Raw genomic sequence first — 22,938 nt, 5'->3', positions numbered from 1 at the left:
TTCGCATGTGGTTGTATTTTAGCAAAAATATAACAGGTCAAATTATTTATCTAAACATGGTGGCTCCTAACTCCCTTGTTTATTAGAATGATTTTTAACAGGGTGTTGTTATTTTTAAAAAGTTTAGTATAACAATGTGAGGGCAATTTCAAACACTCCACAATGTGAGTACTCTACAGGTAAGCCAGACCCATGAACAGTAATTGCAATAACTTGTGATATATGTTCTATTCAATTGTTATTAAAAAAAAATTTGTTGTTAATGATCCAGTACAAAGCCACAGGTTCTTTATTGAAATAGATTTGAGATAAATACATTTTTTTTTTGGGTGAAATTTCTTTGCTACAATTGTTGAGCATTAGGAAAATTCTGATTGCATGAGAGGTAATAGTTAAGGGAAGAGACGGCAGGTGAGATGTTAGAAATGACGCAGCAAACTTGCCTACTTGCGCACATGAGCACTAGTATAATTTCACAACTAAATTAATGTGCAATAGCATAATTTAGCACTCGCATACTTGCATATATTTTTTTGATCTGCGACCTCAGCCAACAGACAGTGGTGGATTTAGGGGGGGGGGGGGCACTTACCTTCGTGGCCCCTCCCCACCCACAAGGGTAAAATATGCACTGTATATTACGACTTATGAAGTAATAAAAAGGTACGTATTATACTAGGTCCAGACTACTGATGGCCACTCAGAAGTTAGTCCTAGGTCCGCCCCTGCCAATAGACCATCCAAGTCTGCGTTGTACGTAGTCTAGTTCAAATACCGAAAAGAATAAAAAACTAAGGTTATGTTACATTGTTTGCGACATGGCCCTGACCCCAGACGTTAAATTATCAGCGTTTATTTACTCATTCAATTATTCCGTGAGCCGCAGCCACCACATAGCCTTTCGGCACATTACTTGAAACACAATTTACGAGACGCAGCTTAGTACAAAAAAAAAATACCAACTAGGGACTTCCCCTGGAAAGCTGCCTTCCTATTGACTACAAGGATCATTCATACAACTACCATTCTGTGATTCCCTAGTCAGAGAGAGAGCTTTCCCACGTTCATAGCTAACATCTCTTCTAACAAAGGATGCGATAAATATCGTTTCTCGTAATTTCGGTGTCGGGAATCTTTCTTTCTATCATAGAAACCACTGTCCTGCGTTTTAGAAACGTCACCATAAACCTATGAAATACACACACAAAATATAATTTTAAATTAAGATTTAAAAAGAAATAAAATACTGAAAATCTCTCAAACACAGTAACCTCGCTAACATTGTGAAAATCGGTAAATACGTAGGCCTAGATATAACGCTTTTCTAAATAAAAAATAATTATATATAAGAATCATTAACACGTATATTTCAAATGATAAAATATAGGTACATACAAAACTAGGTTATTATGAGACAGAAGCTACTTAAGCCACCTAAATAACAATGCATTATAGTTATTTATTTCTCTCAAAAATATTTATAAAAGCTGGGTATGGTAGGCTCCTGCAATATTACACAGTTAATTTAGTTTTAATAGGCCTTACATTTATAAGTAGGGCCATGCAGATTTCGCGAAAAGATTTTGAGACTAGCTGAAAGTTAAACATTGTAGCATCGTCTGTGTTTCGTGATTGGGTGAGTTTCTTCCAGATAAATATCGATTCTAACAACACCAATCACAGTGATCTAGTGCGGAAGCAAACGCGTCTTGAATGGCTCGGCCAAATATGGCAACGACTTCTCTCGCAGATGGACGCCAGTCACAAGGAAGAAACCACAGGTGCGGGTATACCTTGTTGCAGTCTAATAGGTGTGCAGATCTTTTCGCGAAAAATGCCTGCCCCTATTTATAAGAATAATTTTCATTAAGTAATAAATAGGCTCTTAGACAATGTAAATGGTAGTTGGTAGACATATTAACTAAAAATGGGATGGACATTAAACATAATAGAACAAATAACTCAATACAAAAGTTTTTTGTTAGATTACAATATTTATTGATAAATATAGGCATTGTTCTCGGCACTTTTAAGTTTGTTCCATTTTATTTTTTAATTTATTATTTTTGTCAACAATTATTTTTTTTTGCAATAGTAGGTGTATTTGGTTCATCCTGGGACACCGGAGGCAGGAGGGGGAGCCGGGGAGCAACGGCGGCCATCTTGTATTACGTCACTTCCGGCGGCCATCTTGGATTACGTCACTTCCGGCCGCCATCTTGGATTACGTCACTTCCGGTCGCCATCTTGGATTGTCACTTCCGGCCGCCATCTTGGATTTGACTTTAACCTTTGACCCCGACGACCATTTTGTTTTCTAGAACATTCCACCTTATTATGACGTCATGTCCGTCATCTTGAAAATCCTTATTTATTATCCGATTTTAATTTAAAAAAATAAAAATTAATAATTTAATTTTAATTAAATGTTACAATTATCTAGCACCACACTCCTATACATTACGTTTACATCATCGAGCACCCCACTCTTCTACATTACGATTACATCATCGAGCGCCCCACTCTTCTACATTACGATTACATCATCGAACACCCCACTCATCCCTGTCGCAATTTTTCGTAACACCACCATCTTTAAAATAAATTTATTATAAAAACAATAATCTAAACCATTATCGTCTGCTGGAGGCAGCCATCCTGGATTCCGCCATATTGATTTCATCCGATGATGTCATCACCATCCTAAAGCACCTTAGTGTATGTAAGGCCGACTTTCTATCCCGTAAAAATGTTGTTATGATCCTTATAGACCATAAAATCCTCAGTCATTTTGTTGTTGTGACAACCATTTTTTTCTTAAAGTCTTATCATTTATAGGTTTTAACTAAAATATATGTTATCAATACTATCGTTGTGGATGCGTTAGTTAAAGTAATGATAATTAAAAAAACATTTATTACTACTTCATAGCCGTCACAGGAACCAGAAAATTTTCAGAGTCCTAACCCACAAGTAGATAAGTATCTCTTCTAAGTAGGAACACGTTTGCTTACACGTGTTTAAAGAGCTGCACAGAAGCAGATAATTTAAATGTTTGGGTATATATCCATCCCCCTCCCCTAAAAGTTTTAATGAAAGCAAAAACACAAGCAGCTTTAATCGTTCATGAGAATATTATGATACAAACAAAAATACCGATTCACATTTGTACAGTATTAGATGTTCCCCTATCTTCACGAGAGAGACCACATCCGACACATAACATTTTACGTTTCAACTTAATGTCTGATCGCTATAGTGTATATGATGCAGTTACAACACTCACCTCAGCCATTACCTACTGTCGCTACGAGCAAAGACATTACCTACTGCCACTACGAGATGCACTTCATATAAAAATAAAATAGTATTTTTTTTAAGTCGTGTCAAGAAGTCGAAGTAAATAAAATATCAAAAAAAATATTTAACACTATTTAATAAATAAACACACACTCCTTCACACCATCTTCTCCCCCCTTGTTAACACAATACCATTCAGAAAGCGTTACCGACCCTCTTCACAACACCCCGCTCCGCAGTACTTTCCATACTAACATCAAATACTTTGCCCACACAACTATACAAGAATCACGCAGCTCCAAAGTCGATTACCCCCCCTTCCCTTTACAACAGCGATATCCTCCACAGTCAGAGTGGAGGTGTTCACAGGTACATCTGCGATGTCTTCCCTGGAATCTTCGTCTTCATCCATCGCAAGAGCTTCTTCCTGGCCGCTAGCCTCCTGACAGCATGCGTAGAACTCATCCTCAACAATCTTCTCATAGGTGGCCTGACACATCTTACTAGCTCTGTTGATAACTACGAATGATACATCCTAAGGATGTAATTGTTCAACTGTCCCCACCCCTCTACCCTTTCTATTGCAGTCCTGTTCGTGCGTGCCAAGCACACACGTTACTGACGCAATGTCTTTGACGTCAGCAGACCTACCCACTCCCCCCTCACCCTGAACCATCCACACCCCAAATAGCTGCGTCATTTAGACCTGTCGCCACGCGTCCCCAGCCTCTTAATACCATTTTAAGCACCTTCGACGAATATCCCGACCTCTGGTAACTAGTGAAAAGTTTCAAACAGTACATAAATAAATACATTTTTTATTTATTTTAGACTTGCATTTATTAATATAAAAATTTACAACATTTCAAAACATTAAAATTGATATGACATCAGTCGATTTTATTCAACTGATTTTCACATTTATCGAATCCTAGCCACTTCACAAACAAGGGATCATCTTTCTAATACATCAATTTTTCTACTTAATAATCGCTTGGGTACTTGGTAGGCTGAATTTCTTTACCATAGAATCCGCCACGTATCGCCGAACCTCGTAAATCTTCCAAGTAGTAACATCTCGGATGGTAATTTCGTATTTTAACAACATGGAATATTTATATCGACCATTTATAAATACACACAAAATATTCAATTTTAGCTCTAAGTTTTATTACGCCTAGTTTATTTGCATCAAAATAAACAGTTTCCAGGAGTGAGTTATCTTTTACATTAACAGACACCATGCCAGTTTTTCTGTATTTTCTGTAACATATAAATCCACATATAACTCCCTTTTGCTACGAACTCCCTTCACATGACTTCCTTTAGAGCAGGAATAAATCACTCATCCACCCATCCTTTATCTCGGTGAACATAGTTGAATTATTTAGTTCGAACAAGGCTAGAAGACTTCTTGGCTACAAAGCTACAAGCTACAAGGTTCCAATCGGCTACGAGTCTACAATACTACCAGGCTACAAGACCACGAGGCTACAAGGATACATCAAACACATAGAAAAAAATCTGGGTATAAAAATACCAACTCAGCAAATTTAAAGCCTACTGTAGAGCAGAAATATCCCTGAAATATGTATTTTATGCTTCCTACAAGACCAAGGGGTTTTGAACCATTACATATTCAGCCCTGGCTACAGGCTTGACAACACACATTCAATGAAACGGGCACACATTTGGATAAAACATTCAACTCAGTAGGATACGATATCTAGGATACATTAACTAAAATACTAAAGGAAACGATAGGACCCAGCTCAAGCCGGCTACAATGCCTCCAACCACATTTGACTCCAAATGATTTTAGATACAATGTAGCACGTACCCGACACAATTGACGGAAAGACATTATGACTCTCCATTTTGTTAGTCATTTATTACGAATTTTACATCTTTAAGTTAGAAGTTGTTCTACGACAACCCAACCTTGGCTAGAAATTAGATTACAATAAATAAAACAAACTTTTTATCCAAAGTATAATTTGGTTTTTCACTTTTATACACATGCAGACAAAACAATTTATTATTGTATGTAGCATACATTTCTTATTTCACGAAGTATAGAGCATATTTGTTTGGCATTGATTAATTTTTCTTCATTTTTGCGAGGCAAGTAGAAGTCTTAACCTATCTACCAATGGGCTAGAATATTTCCATGTGGCATAATAAATATCTTCGGCTTCTAACATCTTACGTAAATTTTCATTACTAATACTTTTAAGACCTCTAAAGTTCCGTTTTTAATACCAGCCTCAAAGTCATTAAAATTGTAATCACCCCACTGACCATCATAAGCCTAATCTGAATAATTTAGTTTAATAAGTCGTTTCCATCATTTTGGTCTCAACACTTTATCACAGTATTCGATCTTGTGAGCTTCAAGTTCTTAATCATAGACTTAGTTCTTGTAAGCTTCAGGTGAATCATAGCAGTCTTCGACATTTTCAGCTTTAGGCTGTTCTAAAGTGCTCTCAATTTCATGGAGGCGACTAGAACTTGGTGTAAAATTTTTTTCAATTACCCATGTAAATGCTACTTTCTTCGTTAACTTTTGAATCCAAATAATTAACAAGACCTGGGATAGTACTATTAGAATCATCATCTTCACATTTCTCGTGATCATTATAGTTGTCTAATATTTTGCTACCATTTCACTTCTTTGCTTTTATAGACACACAATTCTTAACATTAACCAGCCTTGTTTAACCAGACCTCAAGGGGGGAGAGAATCATGTTACAAACGAGTGTTTCTCGGCTGTACTTAGCCTATTTAACGAATGAGTAATGAATATTTTTATTCAAGTACCACCTGATTAAAATGCGGAAATTTCTTATTTGGTGTCAGGAATTGACAATACAAACGGATATCTCTCAATATATTCCAAGACCAATACAAAAAATAAAACTCAATAAAAGATATATGACTCAAGAAAATCTGGAAACACATTCCATTAAATTAATTTATTAACTCAGAATCATTCCTCTAAAAGAATACAGATGTGTTTTTTTACTAATGTGAACACACATTTAAACTCTAATACTCTTATTTCAAACACAATTCATCATATTTCAAACACATCTCAGCATATTTCAAACAATTATCCACACAATTCACAAAAACTGCATATTTCAAGACCAAGAACAGAAGTTTGAAAGATGTTCTTTACTCTTCTAGAGCGACTCGTGATGTTACAATCATCTGGTTTTCGTCGATGCTATAGATGTTTATGCAGGCACGAGGATTCTGTTTCTCTAACAGAGGTATCTGGCGAAGTGGATTGGGAAACTCGTTAGTGAAGTTGAACTTCCCCTCCAAGTCATTGTAGCACTGACTAACATGCTCAGATGCTCACCCGCATTTAACTTGACCAGAATTACACACTTAAAACATATGTGCTCATCTAAGTATTTACAGATTGACCACCGCATATTTTTCTTTGATGCAGGTAGGTATTTCGATGTAGGAGCTAGCTCGAAGTGGATCAAGATTGTTAATGTGTAGTTGTAGTCGCCAGACAAAGACCATCCGGACCCTTTTCATAATTAGTATTCTTCCTCTTTACATATCTTAAATATGTATTCAGTAATGACATCCTCCACCTCACGAACTGCAAAGAGTGGAACATTCGTGGTTTTGAAGGCCCTCTTGTCTTCACACGTACCCATTGGCTTTTCACAATTGCACTCAAGCACGATGTAATACTTGAGTGGACCATCCTCTTCAATTTCCTCTAGAAGTTGGCTTATTAGTTTAACCTTGATAGAGTCCAAGTATGTACATGTGTCCTTGACAGAACTGGTATTATTTTCTACCACACAAGTCTTCAAGTTACCCCAGATTCCCACTTCTGCAATGATGAAGTCGTGGATGTTGGTGAAAACCCGCCTCTGTCACCAGCAATGTTCGGCTGGTGCTTGGCTTAGGTATGACTACAGGCTTAAGCGTGGCCATTCTCTGCTTCTTAGTTGATAGTGGATCAGGACCCTTGCACACTTTGGCATGTGCTTTCAACTTACCAGCCCTGGCGAACACTTTAGCATAGTTCCCACACAAATACATTTTATGGCTAGGTTTGAGACCGCAAGCCGTCTTCTCATGATGTGTGACATGGCTGGAGTTTTCGAAGGTTTTGAAGCAGAAGCTACACCAGGTGACTGAAGTCGTGAGGGCAGCACCAGTACATGTTGTAAGATATTACCGCAATTTATCACTGCGAGCAACCATCTTTCCACACAGATGACACTGCTTGAGGTCATGCTGCTGGTTGTCAGCACACTGACGTTCATAACGGTAGCAGTTATTAGCTGCCGTATAGGTAGCAGGGCAGAAACATCATTTCTGCATGGTTGATGTCATCACAACAATCGGTAGTCTGTGCTCAATGCACGGAACACACGAAGGAAGCCCGACGTACGGAGAACTATAACAGAAGTCCTAAGAAAACAATTTAGCTACCCATTACATGAAAATGTTTGCATACATAACTTCAAACCTACAAACTACAGCTTCAACAAACCAATCCTTAAGTTAGCAATACCTTACCCCGAAAAAAATCTCAAAATCACTAAAATGTTAAAGTACTGTAACTGACAAGTTACACAGAAGTAGTCAAAAAATATTCAAAGTCCTGGTAACTGGTAACTTTTAAAATTTTTTAAGTACACAGAAGAAGCTAGCAGAAAAAAAATTTCAAAGTTCTGATAGCTAACAAAATTATTTAAAATATCATATAGACAGCTATCTAAAAAAGGAAAAAAATGAATACACAGCCTCAAATCCACTCATTTACACGAAATCCAAAAAATTAACCCACAAACTACAACTAATCATACTACCCCTCAATATAACAAAGAAGCCCCTTGCTTGAAACCAACCAAACATAAAAATTGTTACAATTTTAGCACAAAACGTAGCTCATGTGCAGGTTTTCATAACTCCTGAGTTTCGGTAGGTATGTGATGTGTGCAGGGGTATGGGGTAAAAACATGTAGCAACCATGCAACAAGTATGATTAACCTGTATAGCTTGGACCAAGTACAACCACTTTTGGCTTTGCCAATTAGAGATGAGGTCGCTAGGTACTTTCACAATCATGACTCATCTCTCAAAAATGTCTGAGAGCCTGAGCTATCCACAACAGTCTCAAGCAATTCACGGCATCGTGGACCCATGAGTCCGTCAGCACACAACCATTATCTACACACACAGTTAAACTTCTACATGTCAATACTTGACATGGTAAATGTTATAGTTGTGAAAGGAAATAGTTAGAAACATTGAAATCCAATACTTTTTTTGGATTCAGAACATACACATACATGTGTGAAACTAAGCATGGGACTTGAGCAAAAACACTAGTTACTCACGAAACATTTTGTGTAAATAACTTCATACCTACAAACCTACATTAAATCCATAATTCATAGTGATAAATTATCAAACCAACCCACAACACCATCAAATTAATCCGCACATTAGCATATTGCAGCTACCCCCACCACCCTTTGAATTCAATCTAACATAAAAATCACTCAAATACCACCAATGTAAAAATTACAAGTCGAAAAATTATGCATGAGTTCATGTATGGAGGTGATCTCATCCATATCAGTATAGGCTCCTACACAAAAAGAAACAATTAAATGTATCACCCCGGCCACCAAATCATTTAGACCATCCCAAGACACATATAATATCTCTTATGCTGCCATTATTCTGAAAATCACAAGATTCTTTGTTTTTAATACCAGCTACATAGTCATTATCCTCATCATCTTCTATGATATCATCGACACAGCCATCATCATGATCAAGATACTCATCCAGATTACTGTCATATTTCGTAATCTTAGGCGTCGAAGCTTCTTCTTTGTATTGAAACATTCTTTATAAGTGTCCATCAATTCTCCAAGTTCGAAGGCTCCGGAGAAATGGGCTGAAACATATTCTCACTATTCACAATAATGATACTTCCACCATCTTCGGTCTTCCTTAAACCTTCAACATCCTTAATTTCAAGTTCTTTGTCGAGATCAGAAGAGCAACGAACATTCATTCCAAGGAATAACATTCATCAGTGAGCATAACTTTACAAGTCTTACAATGTCTTTTTAAGCTCGCTTAGAAAATACCTGTCACACCGATCAAAACTTAACATTTTATATAGTTGGTTTTTGACATCATTCCTTCTCAATGTAAAACCCCTGTCACAATAACAACACCAGTGACCTTTTCATGACTTTAATAGCACCGATCCAGAATCCATATTAGTTTCTACGACAAATGTCAGAAGCAACCTGAAAGTTAAACGCAAACACTAAACTTAAATAGAACATTAAAATAAACTATCAGCGAGAGTTAATTCCGAATTTTAAGTATACATGGTTAAGTAGTTCCGCTTATCACCAACATATTTTGCAACATGCCGATTTAAAGTAACTAATTATTTATTCCTAATGAAGTAAACCTTATACAAAGTACATAATATTAGTTAAGTAAACATAAATGTTACCCACATATGACTACAAATGTAGTCAATTCGGCAGCAAATGTAACCAATTTTCTCCATCTGTCTACAAATGTAACCCTGCAGCCTATGTATTCCGATCTTCAACCCACTTCCTTTTTAGAGTATGATGGGTGCATTCATACTGTTTATAAAGCTATGTTATTATGTAGCATGCAGGATGTATACTTGGTGTTCGCAAGAGAAGTAAGGATTCGATAGGTCTCAAGGGAAAGAAAATCAAATTTGTGTTGTCCTCGTAACAAGCTACCTTTTGCTTATATGTAACAAAATAGTGAATTTTAATCAAGTGTCATCGTTATTTTCATTTGTTTAAACTAACTGAAATTCTCAGCACATAACCAGTCACATGTAGAAATAATCTGACTATGGTGGATTATTACCACAGAATTCACTGAAAAATGCTATGTGAGAATCAATTTTATTTCTAAATAAGGTCACATTCGCCAGTTCTAAGAGTGAACATTATGTAGGATGTATACTTGGTGTTCGCAAGAGAAGTAAGGATTCGATAGGTATCAAGAGAAAATCATCAAATTCTTGTCAGGTAAAAAAGCATAAGCACACGAAAAAAAATTCTGACACAGTAAAGTTGAAGTAAACATAGAAATCCATCGAAATTTCACGTGAAAAAATAGGAGCACTCAGAGAAAACCATCAGGGAGAAGATTTCGTTTATAAACATCATATATTATCAATTTTTTTTTAAAAAGTTCAAATTTAATCCTGCTTAAGCAAAGAGTTCACAAGCTGACTTGTGCCAGAACTCTCATGTTGCTTAAGCAAAGAGTTCACAAGTTGACTTGTGCCAGAACTCTCATTTTGCTTAAGCAAAGAGTTCACAAGCTGACTTGTGCTAGAACTCTCATGTTGCTTAAACAAAGAGTTCACAAGCTGACTTGTGCCAGAACTCTCATGTTGCTTAAGCAAAGAGTTCACAAGTTGACTTGTGCCAGAACTCTCATGTTGCTTAAGCAAAGAGTTCACAAGCTGACTTGTGAACTCTTTGCTTAAGCAGGATTAAATTTGAACTTTTTAAAAAAAAATTGATAATATATGATGTTTATAAACGAAATCTTCTCCCTGATGGTTTTCTCTGAGTGCTCCTATTTTTTCACGTGAAATTTCGATGGATTTCTATGTTTACTTCAACTTTACTGTGTCAGAATTTTTTTTCGTGTGCTTATGCTTTTTTACCTGACAAGAATTTGATGATTTTCTCTTGATACCTATCGAATCCTTACTTCTCTTGCGAACACCAAGTATACATCCTACATAATGTTCACTCTTAGAACTGGCGAATGTGACCTTATTTAGAAATAAAATTGATTCTCACATAGCATTTTTCAGTGAATTCTGTGGTAATAATCCACCATAGTCAGATTATTTCTACATGTGACTGGTTATGTGCTGAGAATTTCAGTTAGTTTAAACAAATGAAAATAACGATGACACTTGATTAAAATTCACTATTTTGTTACATATAAGCAAAAGGTAGCTTGTTACGAGGACAACACAAATTTGATTTTCTTTCCCTTGAGACCTATCGAATCCTTACTTCTCTTGCGAACACCAAGTATACATCCTGCATGCTACATAATAACATAGCTTTATAAACAGTATGAATGCACCCATCATACTCTAAAAAGGAAGTGGGTTGAAGATCGGAATACATAGGCTGCAGGGTTACATTTGTAGACAGATGGAGAAAATTGGTTACATTTGCTGCCGAATTGACTACATTTGTAGTCATATGTGGGTAACATTTATGTTTACTTAACTAATATTATGTACTTTGTATAAGGTTTACTTCATTAGGAATAAATAATTAGTTACTTTAAATCGGCATGTTGCAAAATATGTTGGTGATAAGCGGAACTACTTAACCATGTATACTTAAAATTCGGAATTAACTCTCGCTGATAGTTTATTTTAATGTTCTATTTAAGTTTAGTGTTTGCGTTTAACTTTCAGGTTGCTTCTGACATTTGTCGTAGAAACTAATATGGATTCTGGATCGGTGCTATTAAAGTCATGAAAAGGTCACTGGTGTTGTTATTGTGACAGGGGTTTTACATTGAGAAGGAATGATGTCAAAAACCAACTATATAAAATGTTAAGTTTTGATCGGTGTGACAGGTATTTTCTAAGAGAGCTTAAAAAGACATTGTAAGACTTGTAAAGTTATGCTCACTGATGAATGTTATTCCTTGGAATGAATGTTCGTTGCTCTTCTGATCTCGACAAAGAACTTGAAATTAAGGATGTTGAAGGTTTAAGGAAGACCGAAGATGGTGGAAGTATCATTATTGTGAATAGTGAGAATATGTTTCAGCCCATTTCTCCGGAGCCTTCGAACTTGGAGAATTGATGGACACTTATAAAGAATGTTTCAATACAAAGAAGAAGCTTCGACGCCTAAGATTACGAAATATGACAGTAATCTGGATGAGTATCTTGATCATGATGATGGCTGTGTCGATGATATCATAGAAGATGATGAGGATAATGACTATGTAGCTGGTATTAAAAACAAAGAATCTTGTGATTTTCAGAATAATGGCAGCATAAGAGATATTATATGTGTCTTGGGATGGTCTAAATGATTTGGTGGCCGGGGTGATACATTTAATTGTTTCTTTTTGTGTAGGAGCCTATACTGATATGGATGAGATCACCTCCATACATGAACTCATGCATAATTTTTCGACTTGTAATTTTTACATTGGTGGTATTTGAGTGATTTTTATGTTAGATTGAATTCAAAGGGTGGTGGGGGTAGCTGCAATATGCTAATGTGCGGATTAATTTGATGGTGTTGTGGGTTGGTTTGATAATTTATCACTATGAATTATGGATTTAATGTAGGTTTGTAGGTATGAAGTTATTTACACAAAATGTTTCGTGAGTAACTAGTGTTTTTGCTCAAGTCCCATGCTTAGTTTCACACATGTATGTGTATGTTCTGAATCCAAAAAAAGTATTGGATTTCAATGTTTCTAACTATTTCCTTTCACAACTATAACATTTACCATGTCAAGTATTGACATGTAGAAGTTTAACTGTGTGTGTAGATAATGGTTGTGTGCTGACGGACTCATGGGTCCACGATGCCGTGAATTGCTTGAGACTGTTGTGGATAGCTCAGGCTCTCAGACATTTTTGAGAGATGAGTCATGATTGTGAAAGTACCTAGCGACCTCATCTCTAATTGGCAAAGCCAAAAGTGGTTGTACTTGGTCCAAGCTATACAGGTTAATCATACTTGTTGCATGGTTGCTACATGTTTTTACCCCATACCCCTGCACACATCACATACCTACCGAAACTCAGGAGTTATGAAAACCTGCACATGAGCTACGTTTTGTGCTAAAATTGTAACAATTTTTATGTTTGGTTGGTTTCAAGCAAGGGGCTTCTTTGTTATATTGAGGGGTAGTATGATTAGTTGTAGTTTGTGGGTTAATTTTTTGGATTTCGTGTAAATGAGTGGATTTGAGGCTGTGTATTCATTTTTTTCCTTTTTTAGATAGCTGTCTATATGATATTTTAAATAATTTTGTTAGCTATCAGAACTTTGAAATTTTTTTTCTGCTAGCTTCTTCTGTGTACTTAAAAAATTTTAAAAGTTACCAGTTACCAGGACTTTGAATATTTTTTGACTACTTCTGTGTAACTTGTCAGTTACAGTACTTTAACATTTTAGTGATTTTGAGATTTTTTTCGGGGTAAGGTATTGCTAACTTAAGGATTGGTTTGTTGAAGCTGTAGTTTGTAGGTTTGAAGTTATGTATGCAAACATTTTCATGTAATGGGTAGCTACATTGTTTTCTTAGGACTTCTGTTATAGTTCTCCGTACGTCGGGCTTCCTTCGTGTGTTCCGTGCATTGAGCACAGACTACCGATTGTTGTGATGACATCAACCATGCAGAAATGATGTTTCTGCCCTGCTACCTATACGGCAGCTAATAACTGCTACCGTTATGAACGTCAGTGTGCTGACAACCAGCAGCATGACCTCAAGCAGTGTCATCTGTGTGGAAAGATGGTTGCTCGCAGTGATAAATTGCGGTAATATCTTACAACATGTACTGGTGCTGCCCTCACGACTTCAGTCACCTGGTGTAGCTTCTGCTTCAAAACCTTCGAAAACTCCAGCCATGTCACACATCATGAGAAGACGGCTTGCGGTCTCAAACCTAGCCATAAAATGTATTTGTGTGGGAACTATGCTAAAGTGTTCGCCAGGGCTGGTAAGTTGAAAGCACATGCCAAAGTGTGCAAGGGTCCTGATCCACTATCAACTAAGAAGCAGAGAATGGCCACGCTTAAGCCTGTAGTCATACCTAAGCCAAGCACCAGCCGAACATAGCTGGTGACAGAGGCGGGTTTTCACCAACATCCACGACTTCATCATTGCAGAAGTGGGAATCTGGGGTAACTTGAAGACTTGTGTGGTAGAAAATAATACCAGTTCTGTCAAGGACACATGTACATACTTGGACTCTATCAAGGTTAAACTAATAAGCCAACTTCTAGAGGAAATTGAAGAGGATGGTCCACTCAAGTATTACATCGTGCTTGAGTGCAATTGTGAAAAGCCAATGGGTACGTGTGAAGACAAGAGGGCCTTCAAAACCACGAATGTTCCACTCTTTGCAGTTCGTGAGGTGGAGGATGTCATTACTGAATACATATTTAAGATATGTAAAGAGGAAGAATACTAATTATGAAAAGGGTCCGGATGGTCTTTGTCTGGCGACTACAACTACACATTAACAATCTTGATCCACTTCGAGCTAGCTTCTACATCGAAATACCTACCTGCATCAAAGAAAAATATGCGGTGGTCAATCTGTAAATACTTAGATGAGCACATATGTTTTAAGTGTGTAATTCTGGTCAAGTTAAATGCGGGTGAGCATCTGAGCATGTTAGTCAGTGCTACAATGACTTGGAGGGGAAGTTCAACTTCACTAACGAGTTTCCCAATCCACTTCGCCAGATACCTCTGTTAGAGAAACAGAATCCTCGTGCCTGCATAAACATCTATAGCATCGACGAAAACCAGATGATTGTAACATCACGAGTCGCTCTAGAAGAGTAAAGAACATCTTTCAAACTTCTGTTCTTGGTCTTGAAATATGCAGTTTTTGTGAATTGTGTGGATAATTGTTTGAAATATGCTGAGATGTGTTTGAAATATGATGAATTGTGTTTGAAATAAGAGTATTAGAGTTTAAATGTGTGTTCACATTAGTAAAAAAACACATCTGTATTCTTTTAGAGGAATGATTCTGAGTTAATAAATTAATTTAATGGAATGTGTTTCCAGATTTTCTTGAGTCATATATCTTTTATTGAGTTTTATTTTTTGTATTGGTCTTGGAATATATTGAGAGATATCCGTTTGTATTGTCAATTCCTGACACCAAATAAGAAATTTCCGCATTTTAATCAGGTGGTACTTGAATAAAAATATTCATTACTCATTCGTTAAATAGGCTAAGTACAGCCGAGAAACACTCGTTTGTAACATGATTCTCTCCCCCCTTGAGGTCTGGTTAAACAAGGCTGGTTAATGTTAAGAATTGTGTGTCTATAAAAGCAAAGAAGTGAAATGGTGGCAAAATATTAGACAACTATAATGATCACGAGAAATGTGAAGATGATGATTCTAATAGTACTATCCCAGGTCTTGTTAATTATTTGGATTTAAAAGTTAACGAAGAAAGTAGCATTTTCATGGGTAATTGAAAAAAATTTTACACCAAGTTCTAGTCGCCTCCATGAAATTGAGAGCACTTTAGAACAGCCTAAAGCTGAAAATGTCGAAGACTGCTATGATTCACCTGAAGCTTACAAGAACTAAGTCTATGATTAAGAACTTGAAGCTCACAAGATCGAATACTGTGATAAAGTGTTGAGACCAAAATGATGGAAACGACTTATTAAACTAAATTATTCAGATTAGGCTTATGATGGTCAGTGGGGTGATTACAATTTTAATGGCTTTGAGGCTGGTATTAAAAACGGAACTTTAGAGGTCTTAAAAGTATTAGTAATGAAAATTTACGTAAGATGTTAGAAGCCGAAGATATTTATTATGCCACATGGAAATATTCTAGCCCATTGGTAGATAGGTTAAGACTTCTACTTGCCTCGCAAAAATGAAGAAAAATTAATCAATGCCAAACAAATATGCTCTATACTTCGTGAAATAAGAAATGTATGCTACATACAATAATAAATTGTTTTGTCTGCATGTGTATAAAAGTGAAAAACCAAATTATACTTTGGATAAAAAAGTTTGTTTTATTTATTGTAATCTAATTTCTAGCCAAGGTTGGGTTGTCGTAGAACAACTTCTAACTTAAAGATGTAAAATTCGTAATAAATGACTAACAAAATGGAGAGTCATAATGTCTTTCCGTCAATTGTGTCGGGTACGTGCTACATTGTAACTAAAATCATTTGGAGTCAAATGTGGTTGGAGGCATTGTAGCCGGCTTGAGCTGGATCCTATCGTTTCCTTTAGTATTTTAGTTAATGTATCCTAGATATCGTATCCTACTGAGTTGAATGTTTTATCCAAATGTGTGCCCGTTTTATTGAATGTGTGTTGTCAAGCCTGTAGCCAGGGCTGAATATGTAATGGTTCAAAACCCCTTGGTCTTGTAGGAAGCATAAAATACATATTTCAGGGATATTTCTGCTCTACAGTAGGCTTTAAATTTGCTGAGTTGGTATTTTTATACCCAGATTTTTTTCTATGTGTTTGATGTATCCTTGTAGCCTCGTGGTCTTGTAGCCTGGTAGTATTGTAGACTCGTAGCCGATTGGAACCTTGTAGCTTGTAGCTTTGTAGCCAAGAAGTCTTCTAGCCTTGTTCGAACTAAATAATTCAACTATGTTCACCGAGATAAAGGATGGGTGGATGAGTGATTTATTCCTGCTCTAAAGGAAGTCATGTGAAGGGAGTTCGCAGCAAAAGGGAGTTATATGTGGATTTATATGTTACAGAAAATACAGAAAAACTGGCATGGTGTCTGTTAATGTAAAAGATAACTCACTCCTGGAAACTGTTTATTTTGATGCAAATAAACTAGGCGTAATAAAACTTAGAGCTAAAATTGAATATTTTGTGTGTATTTATAAATGGTCGATATAAATATTCCATGTTGTTAAAATACGAAATTACCATCCGAGATGTTACTACTTGGAAGATTTACGAGGTTCGGCGATACGTGGCGGATTCTATGGTAAAGAAATTCAGCCTACCAAGTATCCAAGCGATTATTAAGTAGAAAAATTGATGTATTAGAAAGATGATCCCTTGTTTGTGAAGTGGCTAGGATTCGATAAATGTGAAAATCAGTTGAATAAAATCGACTGATGTCATATCAATTTTAATGTTTTGAAATGTTGTAAATTTTTATATTAATAAATGCAAGTCTAAAATAAATAAAAAATGTATTTATTTATGTACTGTTTGAAACTTTTCACTAGTTACCAGAGGTCGGGATATTCGTCGAAGGTGCTTAAAATGGTATTAAGAGGCTGGGGACGCGTGGCGACAGGTCTAAATGACGCAGCTATTTGGGGTGTGGATGGTTCAGGGTGAGGAGGGAGTGGGTAGGTCTGCTGACGTCAAAGACATTGCGTCAGTAACGTGTGTGCTTGGCACGCACGAACAGGACTGCAATAGAAAGGGTAGAGGGGTGGGGACAGTTGAACAATTACATCCTTAGGATGTATCATTCGTAGTTATCAACAGAGCTAGTAAGATGTGTCAGGCCACCTATGAGAAGATTGTTGAGGATGAGTTCTACGCATGCTGTCAGGAGGCTAGCGGCCAGGAAGAAGCTCTTGCGATGGATGAAGACGATGATTCCAGGGAAGACATCGCAGATGTACCTGTGAACACCTCCACTCTGACTGTGGAGGATATCGCTGTTGTAAAGGGAAGGGGGGGTAATCGACTTTGGAGCTGCGTGATGCTTGTATAGTTGTGTGGGCAAAGTATTTGATGTTAGTATGGAAAGTACTGCGGAGCGGGGTGTTGTGAAGAGGGTCGGTAACGCCTTCTGAATGGTATTGTGTTAACAAGGGGGGAGAAGATGGTGTGAAGGAGTGTGTGTTTATTTATTAAATAGTGTTAAATATTTTTTTTGATATTTTATTTACTTCGACTTCTTGACACGACTTAAAAAAAATACTATTTTATTTTTATATGAAGTGCATCTCGTAGTGGCAGTAGGTAATGTCTTTGCTCGTAGCGACAGTAGGTAATGGCTGAGGTGAGTGTTGTAACTGCATCATATACACTATAGCGATCAGACATTAAGTTGAAACGTAAAATGTTATGTGTCGGATGTGGTCTCTCTCGTGAAGATAGGGGAACATCTAATACTGTACAAATGTGAATCGGTATTTTTGTTTGTATCATAATATTCTCATGAACGATTAAAGCTGCTTGTGTTTTTGCTTTCATTAAAACTTTTAGGGGAGGGGGATGGATATATACCCAAACATTTAAATTATCTGCTTCTGTGCAGCTCTTTAAACACGTGTAAGCAAACGTGTTCCTACTTAGAAGAGATACTTATCTACTTGTGGGTTAGGACTCTGAAAATTTTCTGGTTCCTGTGACGGCTATGAAGTAGTAATAAATGTTTTTTTAATTATCATTACTTTAACTAACGCATCCACAACGATAGTATTGATAACATATATTTTAGTTAAAACCTATAAATGATAAGACTTTAAGAAAAAAATGGTTGTCACAACAACAAAATGACTGAGGATTTTATGGTCTATAAGGATCATAACAACATTGGTACGGGATAGAAAGTCGGCCTTACATACACTAAGGTGCTTTAGGATGGTGATGACATCATCGGATGAAATCAATATGGCGGAATCCAGGATGGCTGCCTCCAGCAGACGATAATGGTTTAGATTATTGTTTTTATAATAAATTTATTTTAAAGATGGTGGTGTTACGAAAAATTGCGACAGGGATGAGTGGGGTGTTCGATGATGTAATCGTAATGTAGAAGAGTGGGGCGCTCGATGATGTAATCGTAATGTAGAAGAGTGGGGCGCTCGATGATGTAAACGTAATGTATAGGAGTGTGGTGCTAGATAATTGTAACATTTAATTAAAATTAAATTATTAATTTTTATTTTTTTAAATTAAAATCGGATAATAAATAAGGATTTTCAAGATGACGGACATGACGTCATAATAAGGTGGAATGTTCTAGAAAACAAAATGGTCGTCGGGGTCAAAGGTTAAAGTCAAATCCAAGATGGCGGCCGGAAGTGACAATCCAAGATGGCGACCGGAAGTGACGTAATCCAAGATGGCGGCCGGAAGTGACGTAATCCAAGATGGCCGCCGGAAGTGACGTAATACAAGATGGCCGCCGTGGCTCCCCGGCTCCCCCTCCTGCCTCCGGTGTCCCAGGATGAACCAAATACACCTACTTAGAATATTTCAAACACCAAATATTTCGTATTTAAAAAAATACTTTTTTTTTTTAATTTTCTGCCTACCTCATAGTGCAATTACAATAATTACATTACAGATAATTTTACATGTTACGCTTACTATTGAGAAGAAAATTCATCCTAATCGTTGTGTAATTGCATTTATATTTTACATTGCCTGCTGATATTTTTAAGATAACGTAAGCAATTTTATGAAATACTTTTGTTGTAGAAGTAAAGCACACGAGACAAAATATTGACATGTGTGCTCGTTCAGATACTTGGAAAATAGACTGGTACTGATAAATATTTTATGTTGTTTTGCCATTACAAGACAATAGGTATATGAAGGCATTATCTCAGAGGATGGAGCTATTTTGTGAAAATTTAAAAGAGAAACAATGTTTTGTACAGAACACAATATGATTTAAGTAGTTAATCAAAAGCAAAAAATAACTACTCGATCCGACTAAAGGTAGCCACAAGCTGACGTTTGCGGCCGCCATAATCGAAATGAACGCCATTGAACAGAGCTCTTTCGGACAAGATATCAGATAAGACCCAGAAGTCGCCTCTGATCAGTCTTTATCTGTTCTCGTCGCCTGAAGTACGTGTTGCATAGAAATATGTATTGCGTGAGGGAAAATTTTGTTCAGGTTTGAAATTAACATTTAATGCCGCGTCCTGTCTTCGTGGAGTCGGTTTGGACTTAACTGGTCAATCGTAATAACGTTATTGGATCTTCCTCCAATTCCTAATATTTTGTATTTTAAGCTGGTTTCCAAATCCAAATCACCTTAGAGTATGTCCTCTGGAGGTACAGCGTTCAATTCGTTGACTTTTTTTAATACGCGATGAGTTTCCCAAGAGGCCTATTCATCCATGTTTACAATAAAGATACATTTAAAGAGACTAGTTTTAAGACACCTCATCAAAATCTTCTCTCAGGAGCCTGACTTACATACAACTAATGCATTTCCTTCTGATGCCTCACTGCTTGGAGTTCTTCAGCTCGTGTCTCGTACTACAATAAAACAGATCCAACAGCATTATTCAAGTACTTAGTTCTAAAATAAAGTGCGTATATTTAAAACTGTACGCACCTCTTTATGGCACGGTCATCCGCTCTGCGCTAGTCCGCCCGATTTTAAACATTTTATTTTCAGGGCGTGTAAGATGTACACGGCAAGATGGCTGCTTGGTCCCGTGTTGAATGACTTGAATAAGTATCTTAACATGGTTTCAACGTAGGTATTTCATTTTTCTGAACAGCAAACTCGTTCTTGTATCTGGAGTTACATAAATAATGTAAGGCAGGCATCTCTTACGTTGCTAAGAACATACCGTATCAGTTTTAGCATTAACTATACGTGCTTTCTTCACCACCTCCATGGCGCATTTTAAGACAACTTTAGAGTCAGGCTTCAGGGAATGAATACCAGTTCATGCCCGAATGTATGATAGTATTTTTTTTTCTGGTTCGTGGCCTGCCCCTAACTAACCAGTTGTCAAAAAGAGTCAAAAAGAGGCATGTAGGCTAAATAATTTATTTTCTCTCCACTTATTAGGCAGGTAGAATCATTTATGGCAGTTGACTGAGCTAGTGGGCTTTCCAAATTTAATTGTTCCATCTTTCTATTAATTAAGTTTAAAAATAAATTTAATCAACGATGGATCAATGGATAATATTGTGCTCCTTTCACATAGTTTTTCTATTATTTTCGGTGGACAGAAAACGGAAGTCTTCAAACTCGACAGGCATATTCACATCGAAAAGATTGAAATTTTTAAAATGCTAGATGTACGCCTAGTATGTAAAAAATTGCATGTATATGTAATCTACTGCATACCTATAGTGAAATACATAGGTATCACATATTTTTCACACCTAATAGAAATATAAAATTTTCTAACTTGCAAGCTCTATAAATTTTTTAAAGATCTACAATTATTGTAATAGTTTGATGATTTGTCGAATCGCCATTGTTTATAACAAAGACTGTGTGGTAAGCATATTTTTAGTATATTTATTCACACATTCGCTTAAGCTTTTCCATACTTATTGGGCAGCTTATTGGCTACAGTTTTATATTAATTACGAAACAAATTTAAATTAATCAACCATGTACATAGGTATCTAATAATGTTGTTACGAGTGTAATACAGGTCCGGAAAGGATAGCTCTAAGTAATTAGAGTGTATTTATTACTAATAATTACACTAATTTCTAAATTAAAACAATCTAAATAACTGCCCACAAACTAATCACACTTTAATGAATCCACTATTTGCTCCCCCACTGTAGTTCCGCTCGACAGTGGTTCTCTATACTGTTGGTTATTGCCACGCACCTCGGTCCTAACACATTGTTGTACAATGCTCACTTCATTCAAGCATATAGGCCAAGCGTCTCCGGACCACAAGGACATCTTTGCCAGTCGTATCCTGCGAATCCTATTCTATCAATCGTTCCCATTTTATCCTGCCAATCATATCTTATCGTATCCTACCAAACTTATATAATTGTATTATGCCAATTTTAATCCTGCTAATCGTATCCAATCTTATCCTGACTATAGTACCTTTACTATAGTATTCCGCTAACCGTATCCTGCTAATCGTATCCCACCGTATCCTATTAGATTCTACCTATCGTATCTTATCGATCATTATTGTTATCTTAGTAATTTCAACGAATAAGAATATCCCAGTGATCATTTTTTCGGTGTATTCTATTGAGAGTCAAAACAACAACCATTTTTATCCATTTGTAACAGTTTACTATGTATGAATTTTAGATTGATAAATCATATTCGAATATTGCTCTAACTAGTTCCTATGCTTCAACTTCATTTGGCTCTAACTAGCTATATAATTACTCCAACGGCTCCAACTAGCTCCAACTAGCTTCAATAGCTCCAAATAGTTTCAATATATTCTATGTCTTAAACTGCTCTAACTGGCTACATTTGGCTCTAATTTATGCTTAAAAATTATTCAAATTAATTTTTGTTTTATCTTACCAATGAAATGAACCGCTCATCATCACTACAAACAAGGACACTATACAAGTAAGCTACCCACTGAATAAATGTCACTCAATGTCATTTAAACCAACCATATGGGACATATCGGGGGGCACGGCAGTGCCCCCGCCAAGTCGAGCGCGAAGCAAACACTGCCGTACCATCCTTTACTGGAACCATTTCGCCACATTTTCAGGCCCCTATTTGAGAACCTCTGGATAAGACCAGAACGCAGAAATTTTCGTCATCCAGTAAGCTATAAAATCACATACTTAAAATAAAATTTCAAGTCTGTAGGTCATTTAGTTCCGAAGTTAAACGAAAGCAAAGTTTCGCATTTATGACACTCACTCACTCACTCACTCATAATCATCAGAATAGAACTAGTACTTCCCATAAACTCAGAGAGCTGAAATTTGGTATAGAGTTAGGGTTTAATGGCCACCTAAAGGGAAAACTATAAAAACTAGGATAATCGAAGATCTGGAGTACCTGGTGACCCTTATTTGAAAACACAAGAGCCCAACCAAACTATTAAAGATCGACATACCGCCTTTACAAAAAATATTCAACT

The sequence above is a fragment of the Bacillus rossius genome, chromosome 1 (assembly GCF_032445375.1).
Source record: "Bacillus rossius redtenbacheri isolate Brsri chromosome 1, Brsri_v3, whole genome shotgun sequence".
NCBI classification, from domain to species: Eukaryota; Metazoa; Arthropoda; class Insecta; order Phasmatodea; family Bacillidae; genus Bacillus; species Bacillus rossius.
The sequence above is the reverse complement of the archived record's forward strand: the minus strand, read 5'-3'. Positions refer to the sequence as shown.